The following is a 16,295-nucleotide window of genomic DNA, read 5'->3' as shown; positions in this document are numbered from 1 at the left end:
CTGCCTTCCTTTCTTGTTGATTTTTGCATTTCTTTTTCATTCATTCCCTTGTTAATCTTTTTTTTTTTCTATTGCTCATGCAATTGGGGTTAGGTGACTTGCCCAGAATCACACAGGTAGGCAGTGTTAAGTATCAGATCACATTTGAACTCCAGCCCTCCTGACTTCAGGGGTGGTGCTCTATCCATTGGGCCACTGAGCTGCATCCCCTTCCCCCAGATATTCTTAACTTTTTAATTGTTATTAGGTTTTCTAGATCTATAAAATTCCTTGGTAGTTTGATAGACATAAAAATGAGTAACTCAATTAATTTAGGCAGTATTGTCATTTTTATTATATTGCTTTGCCCTACCAATTGGTATTTCTCCAATTTTTTAGATCTTTCTTTGTTGGAAGACTGTTTTGTAATTGTGTTCGTGGAATTCCTGGGTGTATTTTGGCAGTTTGGTTCCCAATCTGCAGTTATTTTAAGTTGAATTTCTCTTTCTCTTTCTGCTGGGTTTTGAGATGGCTTAATAAATGTGTGTTGAATGAATATATCAGGACCGGGCAAAGATCAGGAGTCCATCTGGAAATCTGGGATGTGGCCACTCTAAGTGTACTGCTTCTGTTCTTTTTCTCTTCTCTTGGCTTTGCTTGCAGAGAATTAATTAGGTGACCAGTTATTTAGCCCCTTTGCTTCTCCAAGGCAGGTTAAAGAGGGCAAATCTTGCATCAGCTCCAAGTGTAGGACTGTTTCCAAGAGGAGGAAGAGAAGTAAGGGATGAAGGAGGGATCAGGAAGGGGAAGTTGAACAGATTTTTAATTCTTTCTGACTCAGATCCAATGCACAATGTGGCTTCATTATTTTGTTTGAAGTAGATTCTCGGAATATCACACATTGCCAGAGTTTCATAGAAGCATAAAATTCATTCCCAGTCATGCCAGACTTAGTGGATAATTGAATGTCCTGGTGGTAGCCATGGCCTCTGCCCCCCTCATGGCAGCTGCTTGGGAGATGGCAAGTTTCCTCATTAGGACAGATTGTGGCAGCTGGCAAGGGTCTTTCCTTCTTGGGGTTCTAGTTTTCCCCCCACTGACATGAGAGTAGACTAGTTGTCATCTTGAACTTATGTGAAGTAGCTCCCCTCCCAATAGAACAAGCAAACAGTGCCTTTCCCTACGTGCTGTTATCCTCTCCTTTTTCAAACGCAAACAGCTGCTTTGGGGTTAGACTCAATTATTCCCCTCTCCCTAATCCTGTCACTGAGAGAATGTTCAAAAGTCAGGGTCACACGTGGGAAGAAAGTATCCCAGACCCTCGAATGGACATTTATTAGAGAAGGGACATCGGGCAAGTCTCTATACCTCTCTGAGCTTCAAGTGAGTCACGTAGACAAAGAAGGGGCTGGACTAATGTTTGATAATGTCCCTCCCAGCTCCAACAATCTGACCCAGGAGGAACGGGCTTTGAAAACCTCCTGGGAGAGGGGTTTTGTGTCTTTGGGGGCAGTGGGTTTGGGGCTGCCTTATTCATTCAACAAAGGGGGTGGGTCTCGTGCTAAGTGCCGGGAATGCCAGTATTGTCAAGGACTCAGACTACCAACAAGGAGCAGCTGTTTTACTAGCCTGGGATGGGGACAAGAAGGGCCAGCGTGTTCCCAGATACTTGGCCATTTTAAGGTGGCATTCAAGAAGAGAGCAAGACAAAACGAGGATCCCTAAAGGGAGAGCTTGTAGCGCGGCTGGGGTCGACGTGGCAGAGCGGGAGATGGCATGGGGGCAATTGGGAAAGACTGGGCCCAATATTTCGCACCTGAACAAAGGGTTCAAAGGTCAAGGGCTGGGGTGAGGGGAGGACATGCAGAGTGGGGGGGGGGGACAAGCTAGGCAAATAGCTAAGAGGCTGGAGAGGGACTGCTGAATTCAGAGGGCAGCTAAGGGTCCAGTTTGCTGGAATTTCACACTGGACAGAGGATGGAGAGATCGTAGAGGACCTTCAAAGCCAGGCTGAGAGTCCCTCGTCCATCTTGCAAGTGGAAGGGAGCCCTGGGAGGATGCTGAGCAGTGGCATGCCCCAATCAAAACCGTGCCTTAGGAAGCTTCTTTGGGCAGCTGATGAGTAAGGCATCGGATAGGGCAGACACCGGAGGCACGACCTCCCTGGGGACATGACATTGGGGCCGTCCAAGGCACATCTAGGCCACGTTTCCTCCATACTTGTTGAATGAATGGGAAGCCACGAGAGCCTGACTCAGAGTGGGGACTTTGGGAATACAAAGAAGGGCAGGCAGGTGTGCAGGGAGAGGAGAGGGGAGGGTTGCTACCACTTTGATTTTTATTGGATAATGGGGGTGGAGAGAAGGAAGAGTCAAAGACCGGATCAAAGCGGCTGGAGGTTGGTGGTGCCCTCGAGAGGAAAGGGCGAGTGAGGAGGGTGTGTGTTTAGGGAGGAAGATGAGGATGCACTCGGCCTTGACTTCAGTAAGTCTGAGGTGCCCACAGGGCCTCCCCGGTGGTGGTGGCCCAGGGGTAGAGCTGGAGGCGAGAGGGAAGGAGAAACATCAGGCCAGGGTGTGCAGAGTCACCTGCATAGAGATGAGGGAACCTCTGGAAGTGAAGAAGCTCACCGAGGGGGAGAGAGAGAGGAGAAGAGGGCTCAGAACATCCCCAATTTTAGGGAAGCCCCCAGTTAGAGAGCAAGGAGGAAGACAATGAAGGCAACTGAGAGACTGGCCATACAGGTAGAACCTGTAGGGGTAAAGCCATGGAAACCTCACTGGGGAGAGACCAGCCTGGGGTGGGGTGGGGTAGCTTTGGTATCGGCTCAGGGACAGATGTTACAGTGGTTTGCAAGGAGAGGGAGACTTGACAAAAGCCCTTAGAGGGCCTCAGTGGCCTTGAGAGAGAGGGGAGTCAGGAGAGTGGTGGCTCTGGGAGCAGTCAGTGGGGGCTTGGGAATCACCTAAGGTCTTTCTCCAATTCGGCAGGTTGGTGTCAGGGTCCAGGGCAGAGCTAGTTTTCTTTGCCTGGGGCTTGGCTTCTCAAGCTGGGAAGCTCTGAGTGTGTTTTAGCCACTGGGGAAAGAGCCCGTCTTGGGGCAGTTAGGGGGCAATGCACGATGGGACAGGTTCCTGATGGGAACAAGAATCCCGTACTCCTGCAACTTCTTAATATTCTTCTCTCTTCTCCCCCTTCCCAGCTGAGAAAATGAAGGCGCTAATACAGAAACATGAATTCTTCCAAGATGGTCCTCAGACATCCAATGAAAGTATGAACCAAAGCTAAGCATCCATTCCTCAGTCCTCAGTCCTTGGGACTTGTGTTTGGGAAACAAGGGGGAAGAAGCTGGTCATGGGGCAACTTTCTAACATGTGCTATTCTCTGTGCTAAATGATGGTCATACAAAGAAAGGCAAAAGATAGTCCCCACTTTCAAGGAACTCAGAATAATAGGGAAGACAAATTGCAGATGAACAACTATGTACAAACTCTGTGTGAGTGTGTGTGTGTGTGTGTGTGTGTGTGTGTGTGTGTGTGTTGTAGGATAAATTAAAGGTAGTCTCAGGAAAAAAGCACTGGGAAAGGTTTCTTGTAAAAGGTGCCACTAAGTGGCAAAGATGAAGGAGAGTGTCCCATGTATCAAGGTCAGCCATTGAAAATGCCTGAAGTTGGGAAATGGAGTGTCTTGTATGAGGAACAGCAGGGAGATCAGGACCACTGGATCACAGTGCTTATTGAGAGGAATAATATATAAGATGACTAGTAAGATAGGAAGGAGTCATTGTATTAGGCTTTAAAAGCCAAAGGATATTAGATACCGAAGGTAATATAGAAACCCACTGAAGTTTATTAATTAGTGGGGAACAGATGTGACATGGTCCAACCTGTACTTTAGAAAGGTCAATTTGAAAGCTGAGTGGATAGTCCTTAAGGAAGCAACATCAACCATGCGGGTGTTTCAGTAGTTTAGAGATGAATTGATAAGGACCTGCACCAGGTGGCAACCATGTCAGAGATCAAAATGGCAGGCTGAGGCAAAAGCTTGGGTATGAATTAATAGATAGTGAGGAATTGAGGGTGACATCTAGGTCTCAAGCTTAGGCGAGTAGGAGCATGGTGCTACTCTCAACAGTAATAGTGACATTTGGAGGAGGGGAGTGTGGGAAAATAATAAGGTCTGTTTTGAACATGTTGAGTTTAAGGTGTCTATGGAGCATCTGATTTGAGATGTTTAATCGACATTGGAGATACGGGACTGGAAGTCAACGGAGAGGTTGGAGTTAGACAAATAAAACTGAGAATCCTGTGCATAGAGATGATAATTGAAACCATGGAAGTTGATGAGGTCACCAAGAGATTGTATAATATAGATGGAGAAGAGTTCTGGACAACAGAGCCCTGTGGGGTACCTATTGTTATTAGGCATGGCCTGGATGATGATCCAGCAGATAAGATTGAGAATGAGTGACCAAACTGGTAGGAGAAGAAACAGGGAGGTCCCGCAAACCTACAGGGAGGTGAATAGCAAGGAGAAGTTTGTCATTAAAACTGTCAAAAAGTGCAGAGATCAAGAAGGACCTTGCTATAGCAGGAATAGACTAGAACAGCCAAGTGGACTTATTAGCAAAAATCAAAACCAGTCCACTAACACACGGAATAATTCACATGTACAGCAATAAACAGATGCCATGGCATCCACAGCCTATTTCACATAAGCATCCTTAGTATTGCCACCTATAGCCATATATAACCATATCCTCCAAATTAGGTGTCCCTGGCTTAGCCCAGGGCTTCTTAAACTTTTTTCACTCACTACCCCTTTTCGCCTGAGGAATTTTACATGACCTTGGATACATAGGTATATCAAATAGGCATACAGATCAAATATTTACTGATAATAAATCATAATTTTGACCCCCCACATTCAGTTACAAGACCCCCTATGGGGTTGTGACCCATAGTTTTAGAAGATGGGGCCTAGTGGGTCTAATTCTCTTGTCACTGATGGATTATTCTACTCTTATGCCCAAACGAAGAAGAGAAAAAGAAAGACGTTTTCCTGAATGAGAGGACAAAAATCTCCTTGTGAGACACAATTGACAACAGGAAAAATGTCTGGACCTTGTAAGTCAAGGTTCCACTCACATTTTGAGCCTGCAGCAAGACTCATTTGAGTGCAAAAGGCTAAGTAAGGAATGGAGGCAGAGGAGATGCCCTTGGATTCAACATAACAACAATAATAATTCGTTCTAAAAAATCCTTCAAAGTGATTCTCAAATAACTGCAAGCTTGCAAATTGAAATTGTAAACTCAGATGTTTGTAGAAAAAATTCCAATTTAAACTCATTCTAAGCCAGCAAAAATATAAACAAAACATCAGTAGGTCTGCTAGGCCATACATGAGCTGTAGCTCTTGTAGCCTTTATAAATAAATATACATAGCACTTCCATGTTATCTATTTTAAAAAAGAAAAATATGTCTTATTCTGCATTTTGAGTCCATCTGTTCTGGTCTAGAAGTGCTTTGTTATGAGTCCTTTGCAATTGTGATTGGTCATTGAATTGTTCCAAGTTCTTAAATCTTTAGAAGCTATTTTTATTGTGTAAATTGTTCTTCTAATTCAGCTCCCTTCACTCTGCAGGAGTTTATAATTGTCATCTCAACACAACGATCTTACATTATACTCACTTGCCATAATTTCTATCCATCCCCCCCCCCATATTTTTCTCTATATGGTCTCTTTTCCCCTTGCTTTGATCTCTGGAATATAACATAGCTGGATTAAAAGGTATGCCCAGTTTGGTGACGTTCTTTTTCAAGTAACTTTTAGTGACTTTTTTTCCCCACCAAATGTTTTCTATAAGGTCTGGACCAATTCACAGCTCCACTGACGGTGCATTAATATGCCTATACTTCCACTCCTCATTGAATATTCTTGTTGAGGAGAAAAATCTGAAAAGATGGTAGAGTAGGTCAGAAAATTCCAAGCTCTCCAGATTTTCCCCCACAAACAAAACAAAATATCATCTCAGGGCCAATGTAGATTAGTGAAAAAAATAAATAGGAGTTGGGGCAGAATAGTGATCCTCTTAGGACAACAGGAAAAAAATCCAAAGAAAGGTACCAAGATGGAGGTTTGGCTCCTGTGAAGTGTAAACAATTCCAGGCTAGTATCACTGAAACAGCAAAGAGGGAACCCTGAGGTTAGCAGGGTTTGGAGATAGCTTCAGCCACAGGAACTTTCACCTCCCAGACGGTGTGGGGAGTTGGGGATCTGAGTTTGGGAAGATTGAAGGAACCGCTGCTGATAAGGAATGCCAAGCCTAGCTATGCTGCTGAGATGCAGCCTTTGATGAGAAGGAAGCAGCACATGCCAGGTGAGTGCAAAAGCAGTGAGTCAAGGACACTGCTGGCTGTGGGCACTTAGAAGAGGGTGGAGTTCTTGGTTTGAAGTTCCTGAGAGAACTGGAGGGAATCTGATCCCAGAACTAGAGGGGATTGCACTTAAGTTCTTGTTTTTAAAAAATGAACTTGCAAAGGAGAAAAAAAACATAGAAAGTTCCTATGGGAATAGGAAAGGAATAGGGAAGACCAGGGTTCATCTTCAGAAGAGGATACTGAAGTAAAAAAAAAAGCCTCTCCTACCCCAAAGAATAACATTAAATGGTTACCTTCCCAAAAAGGATTTATAGAAGAACTCAAAAAAGACTTTAAAAATCAAATTAGAAAAATGAAGTAAAACCTAAAAAAAAAAAAAATCCAAGAAAAACAGGATTATGAAAAAAAAGTCAGCCAACTAGAAAAGGAGATCCAGAGTCTTAAGGAAGAAAATTATTCTTTGAAAGTTAGAATTGGGCCAGTGAAAGTATAAAAGACCAAGAAATAATAAAGCAAAAATCAAAATTCAAAACAAAAGGAATGTGAGACATAAGAAAAAATAGATCTGGAGAACGTATTTAAAAGAGAAAACATAAGAATAATTGGACTACCTGAAAGCTATGATCAAAAAAGAATCTTAATGCAATAATACAAGAAATAATTAAAGAAAAATGTCAGAACAAGAGGGGAAAGTAAAAATAGAAAAAAAATCCAATAATCACCTGAAAGAGATCCTACAAAGAAAACATACAGGAACATGATGACTAAATTTCATAATGCCCAGATCAGAGAGAAAATTTTACAAGCCACAACAACAAAAATATTCAAATATGCTGGAGCTACAATTAGAATCACACAACACCTTTCAGCAGCTACAACAAAAGATTGTAGATCCTGGAATACTACATATCGACAATCAAAAAAACTAGGGTTGTGGTCAAAACTATTATAGACAGCAAATTAAATATAATACTGAATGGAAAAAAAGACATTCAGTGAACTCTCAGATTTTCAGGATTTTGTTGCAAAGCTGAACCCAGTAGAAAATTTGACCTGTAAAATCCAACATCAAAGACTAATTTCAAGGTACTTAATAAGGACAAATTATTGATGTTTTATACATGGAAATGTAAGCCATATGTCTAAGTTCATCATTAGTAATTGGGCAGAACAAAAGAAAGATTGGGGTAAAGCTGAGTATGATTTAACTCTAAAAAGCAAAAGTATTAAAAGGCAAAAATAGTAATTATGATACACAAATGAGGTGCAAAACCAAGAATCAACACAAAGAAATTAAATGAGGAAGGAGAGCTGGTAGATCAGAAATCCTACTCACATTGGAAATGGATTAAAAAAGAAATAATGTGTGTGTGTATGTGTGTGTGTGTGTGTGTGTGTGTGTGTGTGTTTACCTAGAAAAGTACAACACTCTTTAAAGTCTATAAAGAAATAAGAGGGGGGAGAGAATAGGATAAGGCAGGGTATAGAATGGTGTATAGATTATTGGGAATGGGATGAAGAGGAAGGGAAAAGGTTGAGGGAAAGAATGAGGGAGGGATTCTCCCCTTGGGAGAGAGGTTAAGTAATAACAAGGCAAATTAACGTGGAGAAGTAAAATAGAAGAGTTAGCAGGTATAGGAAACAATAGATATATACAAACACAATAACAATGATAAGGAGTAGAATTTATTAGAAAAAAAGGAGGTATAGTAATAATTAATCTCAGACAAGGTAAAAGTTAAAAAGATTCAATCATAAGAGAAATCTACATTATATGTAAGCCATATTAATATTGTTTTAGATGTATGTGTGTATATATATATATATATATATACACACATATTTATTTCATATGTGTGTGTGTGTGTGTGTGTGTGTGTACTCTAAAAAGTATGTGTGTATATATAAATACATCCATGCTTAACTGTAGCCTGCTTGGAGGAAGTAAGGGAGAGGAAAGGGGAAACAAGAATAAAATAAAAAATGCACAGCAGATAAAAAGTTATCAAACTGTGCATACCCTTTGATGCAGCAGTGTTACTACTGGGCTTAGATCCCAAAGGGACCCACGTGGCAAAAATGTTTGTGGCAGCCCTCTTTGTAAAAACTGAGTGGATGCTCATCAGCTGGAGAATGGCTGAATAAATTGTGGTATATAAATGTTATGGAATATTATTGTTCTGTAAGAAATGACCAGCTTGATGAATACAGAGAGGCTTGAAGAGACTTACAGGAACTGATGCTGAGTGAAATGAGCAGAACCAGGAGATACATGACAACAACAGTACTGTATGAGGATGTATTCTGATGGAAGTGGATATCTTCAACAAAGAGATGATTCAAATCAATTCCAGTTGTTCAGTGATGAAGAGAGTCATCTACACCCAGAGAGAGGACCGTGGGAATAGAGTGTGGAACACAACATAGCATTCTCACTCTTTTTGTTGTTGTTTGCTTGCATTTTGTTTTTTTTTTCTCAGTTTTTCTTTTTCTTCCTTCTTGATCTGATTTTTCTTGTGCAGCAAGATAAGTGTATAAATATGTATACATATATTGGATTTAACATGTATTTCAATATATTTAACATGTATTGGACTACCTGCCAGCTAGGGGAGGAGGTGGGGGAAGGAGGGGAAAATTTGGAACAAGAGGTTTTGCAAGGGTCAGTGTTGGAAAAATTATCCATGCCTATGTTTTGTAAATAAAAAGCTTTAATAAAAAATAATATTACATATATTCCTACTGTCAAAATTTAAAAAAAATAAAAATGCACAGCAGAGAACAAAGAAAACATATAAGGAAGAAAGAAAAAATGGACAATTCTGAATACAATGTCTTCTATTACTATATATGCTTCCTCAAAATGGACATTTATTATTATATATTTTGAATCCTCTCGTATTCTGCTATGTGCATGACAATGCTTTTTTTCTCTTTCTGTCTTTTTTCTGTGTTTTTTTTTTCCTATTTTATATTTAACTCTAAAATTAAAATTAAAAAGGAAAAAGATTATCCTTATTGAATTTCCTGCCCCTATATTGGTTAAGTAATTGTATTTCAGGTCTTTTACAAGCATTTCATTTCTTTTCAATACTGAACCTAAAATAGCAAGGAACCAGCTTGAATGAGGCCCCACCTGCATCACTTGGCAATAGTCCTGCAGGTTTGAGAGGGTATGAACCCCTTGAAAGGAGGAGGAGAAGTGCAGAGAAAGGTGAACTCCAAGTGTCTTCCATGCCTCTGCTGGTACTTCTGGCTTTCCAGTTTACTCATTACTGAGGAAACCATACGTAGCTAGTCACCAACTAGAAACAAATAGGAATGTGGCCTTGGTTTTCAGGAACTTTACCTTGAAGATAACTAAATAACCTTGTTTGGAGTAATTACTAAAGTGGCATCATTTTACCTGATCAAAAAATGAAGTAGATATTTTGATCAATTGTCATGAATTCTCAAAACTCCCCCAGTCTGAATTATGCACAAGTAATTGCAATTGTCTTCAGAGATCTAGATGCCCTCATCAAGATAGATCTAGGTGCCCACATCCAGATAGATCTAGATGCCAACATGTCTAATAAAATAACAACCTGATGCAAATTAAAACAATTCTGGGATATTACTTCACACCTATTAGATTGGTTAATAAAACAAAAAAGGAAAATGGCAAATAGTGGAGGAGATATAGGAAAAAATGAGAAATAAATGCACTGGTGGAGCTGTGAACTGATTCAACCATTCTGCAAAGCAATTTGGAGCTATGCCCATGCATACCCTTTGGCCTACCAATACCACTTATTAGGTCTATATCCTAAAGAAGATAAAAAAAAGAAAGGGACATAGAAAAATATTTGTGGCAGCTTTTTTCTCGAAGCAATCAATTGGGGAAGGGCTGAACAAATGGAGTACTACATTTATAGTATAAGAAATGATGAGCAGCTAATCACTATTGATCAGAGAAATGTAAATTAAGACAACTCTGAGGTATCACTACACATTTCTCAGATTGGCTAAGATGACAGGAAAAAATAATGATGAATTTTGGAAGGGGGTGTGAGAAAACTGGGACACTAATACATTGTTGATGGAGTTGTGAAGTAACATGGAGAGCAATAAGTGAAATGAGCAGAACCAAGAGATCATTATATACGTCAACAATGATACTGTATGAAGATGTAATCTGATGGAAGTGGATTTCTTCGACAAAGAGACCTGATTCAGTTTCAATTGATCAATGATGGACAGAAACAGCTACACCCAAAGAAAAAACACTGAGAAATGAATGTAAACTGTTTGCATTTTTTTTTCTTCCCGGGTTATTTTTACCTTCTGAATCCAATTCTCCCTGAGCAACAAGAGAACTGTTGGGTCCTGCACACATATATTGTATCTAGAATATACTATGACATATTCAACATATATAGGACTGCTTGCCTTCTAGGGGAGGGGATAGAGAGTGGGAGGGAAAAATCGGAGCAGAAGTGAGTGCAAGGGATAATGTTGTAAAAAAATTACCCTGGTATGGGTTCTGGCAATAAAAAGTTATTATAATAAAAAAATTAAAAAAAAAGAAAAAAAAGACATGGAGAGCAATTTGGAAATATCCAAAGGGCTATCAAACCATGCATACTCTTTGATTTAGCAGAGTTTCTAATGGGCTTATAACCCAGAGAAATCATAAAAAGAAGGGAAAGGACCCACATGTGCAAAATGTTTGTGGCAGCCCTTTTTATAGTGTCAAGAAACTGGAAACTGAGTGGATGCCCATCAATTGGAGAATGGCTGAATAAATTGTGGTATATGAATGTTATGGAATATTATTATTCTATAAGAAATGAATCTGCAGGATGATTTCAGAAAGCCCTAAAGAGACTTTCATGAAATGCTGCTAAATGAAATGAGCAGAACCAGGAGATCATTATACACTTCAACAATAATACTGTATGATGATCAATTCTGATGGATGTGGCCCTCTTCAACAGTGAGGTGATTCGGGCCAATTCCATTAGATTTGTGATGGAGAGAGCCATCTGTGTCCAAGAAGAGGACTGTGGAAACTGTGGATCACAACATAGTACTTTCACCTTTTTTGTTGTTGTTTGCTTGCTTTTTGTTTTTTCTCTTTTTTTTCCTTTTTGATCTGATTTTTTTGTGCAGCATGATAACTGTGGAAATATGTATAGAAAAATTGCAAACGTTTAGCATATATTGGATTACTTGCTGTCTAAGGGAGGGGTGGGGGAAGTGAGAGAGAAAAAAATTTGGAACACAAGGTTTTGCAAAGGTGAATGTTGAAAACTATCCTTGCATATAAAAAGCTATTATTAAAAAAAGAAATGATGAGCAAGATGCTCTCAGAAAAGTCTAGAAAGACTTCCATGAGTGAAATTTGCTGTGTACAAAGTAACAGCAGTATTGCAGAATGATCTGCTGTGAATGACTTAGTTAATTTTAGGGTATTATTTTCTTCAGTGAGCTTGTGTATCTCCTTTTCCATTTGGTCAAATCTACATTTTAAAGTGTTCTCTTTGTTGGATTGCTGTACCCCTTTTTTACCATTTAACCTATTTTGGGGGGTGGCTGTGTTGAGGGGTTTTGGAGGGGCAGTCGAGACTGAGAGACAGGTTCACACAACTAGTGAGTGTGAAGTGTCTGAGGCCTGATTTGAACTCAGATCATCCTGGCTCCTGGGTTGTGATATGTCCATCTCTGCCATCTAGCTCTGCTGTTTTTTAAAGTGTTATTTTTTTCAGTATTTTTTGTGCTTCCTTTACCAAGTTATTGGTTCTTTTTTCATGATTTTCTTGCATCACTATCATTTCTCTTCCAAACTTTCTCTTACTTAATTTCTTAAAACTTTTTTGAGCTTTTCCATGGCCTGAGACCAAGTGATATTTTTTTCTTTTGTGGCTTTGGATGTAGACGTTTTGACTTTGTTGTCTCCATCTTTGTGTTTTGAGCTTCCCTGTCACCATAATAACTCTCTGGTTAGGTTCTTTTTCTTGTTTGCTCATTTTCCAGTCTGTTTCTTGACTTTTAACTCTTATGTTCAAGTTAGGCTCTGGTTGCAAGGTAGAGGAAGCACAATCCTAAGCTTCAGGGTTGTTTTTTTTTAAACTTTTTATTTCCAAAGCATATGCATAGATAATTTTCAACATTTGCCCTTGCAAAACCTTGTGTTCCATTTTTTTCTGTCTCTCCCCCCTACTCCCTCCTGTAAGACAGCAAGTAATCTATGTTAAACATAGGCAATTTTTCTATACATATTTCTACAATTATGCTGCATAAGAAAAATCAGATCAAAAAGGAAAAAAATGAGAAAGAAAACAAACAGCAAACAATAAAAAAGAGTAAAAATGCTATGTTGTGGTCCACATTCAGTTCCCATGTTCCTCTCTCTCTGGGTGCAGATGACTCTCTATATCACAAGACCGTTGGAACTGTCCTGAATCATCTCAGTCTTAAAAAGATCCATGTCCTTCAGAACAGATTATCGTATAATCTTGCTATTGCTGTGCACAATGTTCTCACTTCTGGTTTTTGTGCAGCTATTTTCAGAGCTAGTTACAGAGTTTTCTGAAGTTTTAAGTTAGAAATTTTTTCAAAGTGCTAAGATCTAAGGAGAGAGGTGTTTATTACTCTCCTGGTCTACGTGCTGGTCTGTGAGTAACCACAAGCACTCTTTTCCACTTGAAATTGGATCCCTGCTCCCCTGTGGTTGTAAGCTCTGGTGTACTAGTGCTTCTCTTCACCCTGAGACTGTGACTGGGATCCTTGTATGGGCAATGCAACAGAGTACTGCACACAGTGCCAGCAAAGGGACTCCTATAGTTTTCTTCCAACCAGTTGTCTGACCTCTTACTGTCTGTGAGCTGAGAGTTCAGAAGCCACTGCTGCCTTGCTGTATTCCTGTATTCCTGCTGTATTGCCTGTACTGGGATGTACTTCATTCTTACCCTGATATGGCAGACCTTTCTTGCTGACTAAGTTGTCTTGAACTGGAAAATTGTTTCACCCCATCCTTTTGTTGGTTCTGCCGATACAGAGAGGAATTTGAGAGAGCTCAGGTGAGTTCCTACTTTTCTCTGCCATCTTAACTCCATCCCCTTTTCTATTCCAGACTTGAATCCACAAAAACAAATCTCAAGTAAATCTAAAGAGAAAACAACTGATTAGGAAAACAGTTACACATATGTGAAGGACAACCTGGAAAATGAGAAACAAAAAGAAATAACATTCAGAAACTACAAGATCCCTAAACTAGTAAAAACAACTAATATCTAACATAGGATATATAGAGACAACTTAAGGATCCCAGGTCTCCCAGAAGAGCATAAATCAAAAAATGTGAACACCATTTCAATTTTTAAAAAGATAAAAAGTTAGTAATAAGGTCATTTGAAGCATTCTTTCTTCCAATACTATTTTATTTTTCCAAATACACATAAAGATATTAATAATTAATATCTTTCAACATTAATAATTAAACCTTGTCTTCTAAATTTTTCTCCCTCCCTTCCTAACCTCCATCTTCCCAAGGCAGTAAGCAATTTGATATAAGTTAAATATGTGTGCAATCCTTTTAAACATATTCCCCTATTTGTCATGTTGTTCAAGAAAAAATCAGACCACAAAGGGCAAAAAAACCACAAGAAAGAAAAACAAACAAAAAGGTAAAAATACTGTTTCAATCCACCTTCAGTCTCTATAGTTCTCTTTGGTTGCAGATGGTACTTCTCATCACAAATCTATTGTAATTGCTTTAAAAATCCATCACAGTTGATCATCACTTAATCTTGTAATTGTGTACAATGTTCTCCTGGTTCTACTCACTTCACTCAGCATCAGTTCATGTAAGTTTCTCCAGGCCTTTCAGAAATCCATCTGCTCATCATTTCTTATGGAATAATAATATTCCATTACCTTCGTATACTATAACTTATTCAGTCATTTCCCAACTAAAAAGTGAGCAGATCAGATTAGTCATTTATTTGCAAGCACCCCAAACAAAAACACAATGCTAAATAAATACAGCTACAAAGAAAGAGAGGAAATGAAATCATTCCTGTAGAAAATAACTGAAGAGAAAAATACACCTACGGAGTTGTTTGTTTTTTTTTTAAACTCAATGACAAAATACTAAGGAGAATTGATTTTAAAAGATTTCCTTCTAAAATTACAGAAATAGAGGTGAATGTGTAGTGTAAATAGAAGTAATGGTGGAGGATACAGCTTGAAATAGCATAAAATAAAGCTTACAACACTCTGTCTTACAGATAAATCAATTTTCTTTTGTGGATTTAAACTGCCAAATGAGAGGCCAGGTAAAAGGGGAAAGGGCAAGAAGAAAACAAAGACTGTAAACAATGAAATTCTTATGATCTCTCAGAGAGAGCAAAGGGAGAGATTGAAATAAGGAAAGAAAAGGGGAAATTTCAATTCAGTTATGAGAAGGGGTTTCACTGAAGAATATTCATAGAAGGGAGAATGAATTTGTAATGAAAGATGGGGAAATTACAGTGAGTATAAAATACAGGGTGATTTCTTAATGGTCCTCAGAGAAACCACTACTGAGATGATGTCGTGCCTCCTCCAGGGTCAGCATTCTGTCTCAGGAAGAGGGGAATGAATCAAAGCTCCTCAGTTGCTGTCTAGAAGGGTAACAGGGCATGGATCCAGAGAGATTTCATGGCAAATGGGAGGGAATGTCACAATGAGAAATGGGCTACAGAATCATAGGCCCAGGAAAATTTTACCATGGGGAAATAATTCTATCCTATTTCTGGCAGAAACTGATAACTTCCAAAAAAATGAGGTATGGCAGGAAAAAAGGGAGGGGGAACAAGATCTACAAGGCAATAACATAAAAACTGGAAGAAGAAACTTAAAGTAGATACCTTGGAAGTTTTATTCCTTGAGGAATATAGAGACTAATGAAGGAATAAATAGGTGTAAGGACCATGGGTACAATAATAGAAGTCTAGAATAGATGAGAAGGGAAAAAATTAATGAAAAAAATTATAAAAGAAATACTTTTTTGGGCCTCATTTCCAAAATATATAGAGAATTAACTCTAATTTATAAAAAATCAAGCCATTCTCCAATTGAAAAATGGTCAAAGGATATGAACAGACAATTCTCAGATGAAGAAATTGAAACTATTTCTAGTCATATGAAAAGATGCTCCAAGTCATTATTAATCAGAGAAATGCAAATTAAGACAACCCTAAGATACCACTACACACCTGTCAGATTGGCTAAGATGACAGGAAAAAATAATGATGATTGTTGGAGGGGATGCGGGAAAACTGGGACGCTGATGCATTGTTGGTGGAGTTGTGAACGAATCCAACCATTTTGGAGAATAGTTTGGAACTATGCTCAAAAAGTTATCAAACTGTGCATACCCTTTGATCCAGCAGTGTTACTACTGGGCTTATATCCCAAAGAGATCATAAAGAAGGGAAAGGGATCTGTATGTGCACGAATGTTTGTGGCAGCCCTCTTTGTAGTGGCTAGAAACTGGAAACTGAGTGGATGCCCATCAGTTGGAGAATGGCTGAATAAATTGTGGTATATGAATATTATGGAATATTATTGTTCTGTAAGAAATGACCAACAGGATGATTTCAGAAAGGCCTGGAGAGACTTACACGAACTGATGCTGAGTGAAATGAGCAGGACCAGGAGATCATTATATACTTCAACAACAATACTAGATGATGACCAGTTCTGATGGATCTGGCCATCCTCAGCAACGAGATCAACCAAATCATTTCCAATGGAGCAGTAATGAACTGAACCAGCTACGCCCAGAGAAAGAACTCTGGGAGATGACTAAAAACCATTACATTGAATTCCCAATCCCTATATTTATGCCCACCTGCATTTTTGATTTCCTTCACAAGCTAATTGTACAATATTTCAGAGTCTGATTC

The sequence above is a fragment of the Sarcophilus harrisii genome, chromosome X (assembly GCF_902635505.1).
Source record: "Sarcophilus harrisii chromosome X, mSarHar1.11, whole genome shotgun sequence".
Lineage (NCBI taxonomy): Eukaryota > Metazoa > Chordata > Mammalia > Dasyuromorphia > Dasyuridae > Sarcophilus > Sarcophilus harrisii.
Note: the sequence above shows the minus strand (reverse complement) of the source record.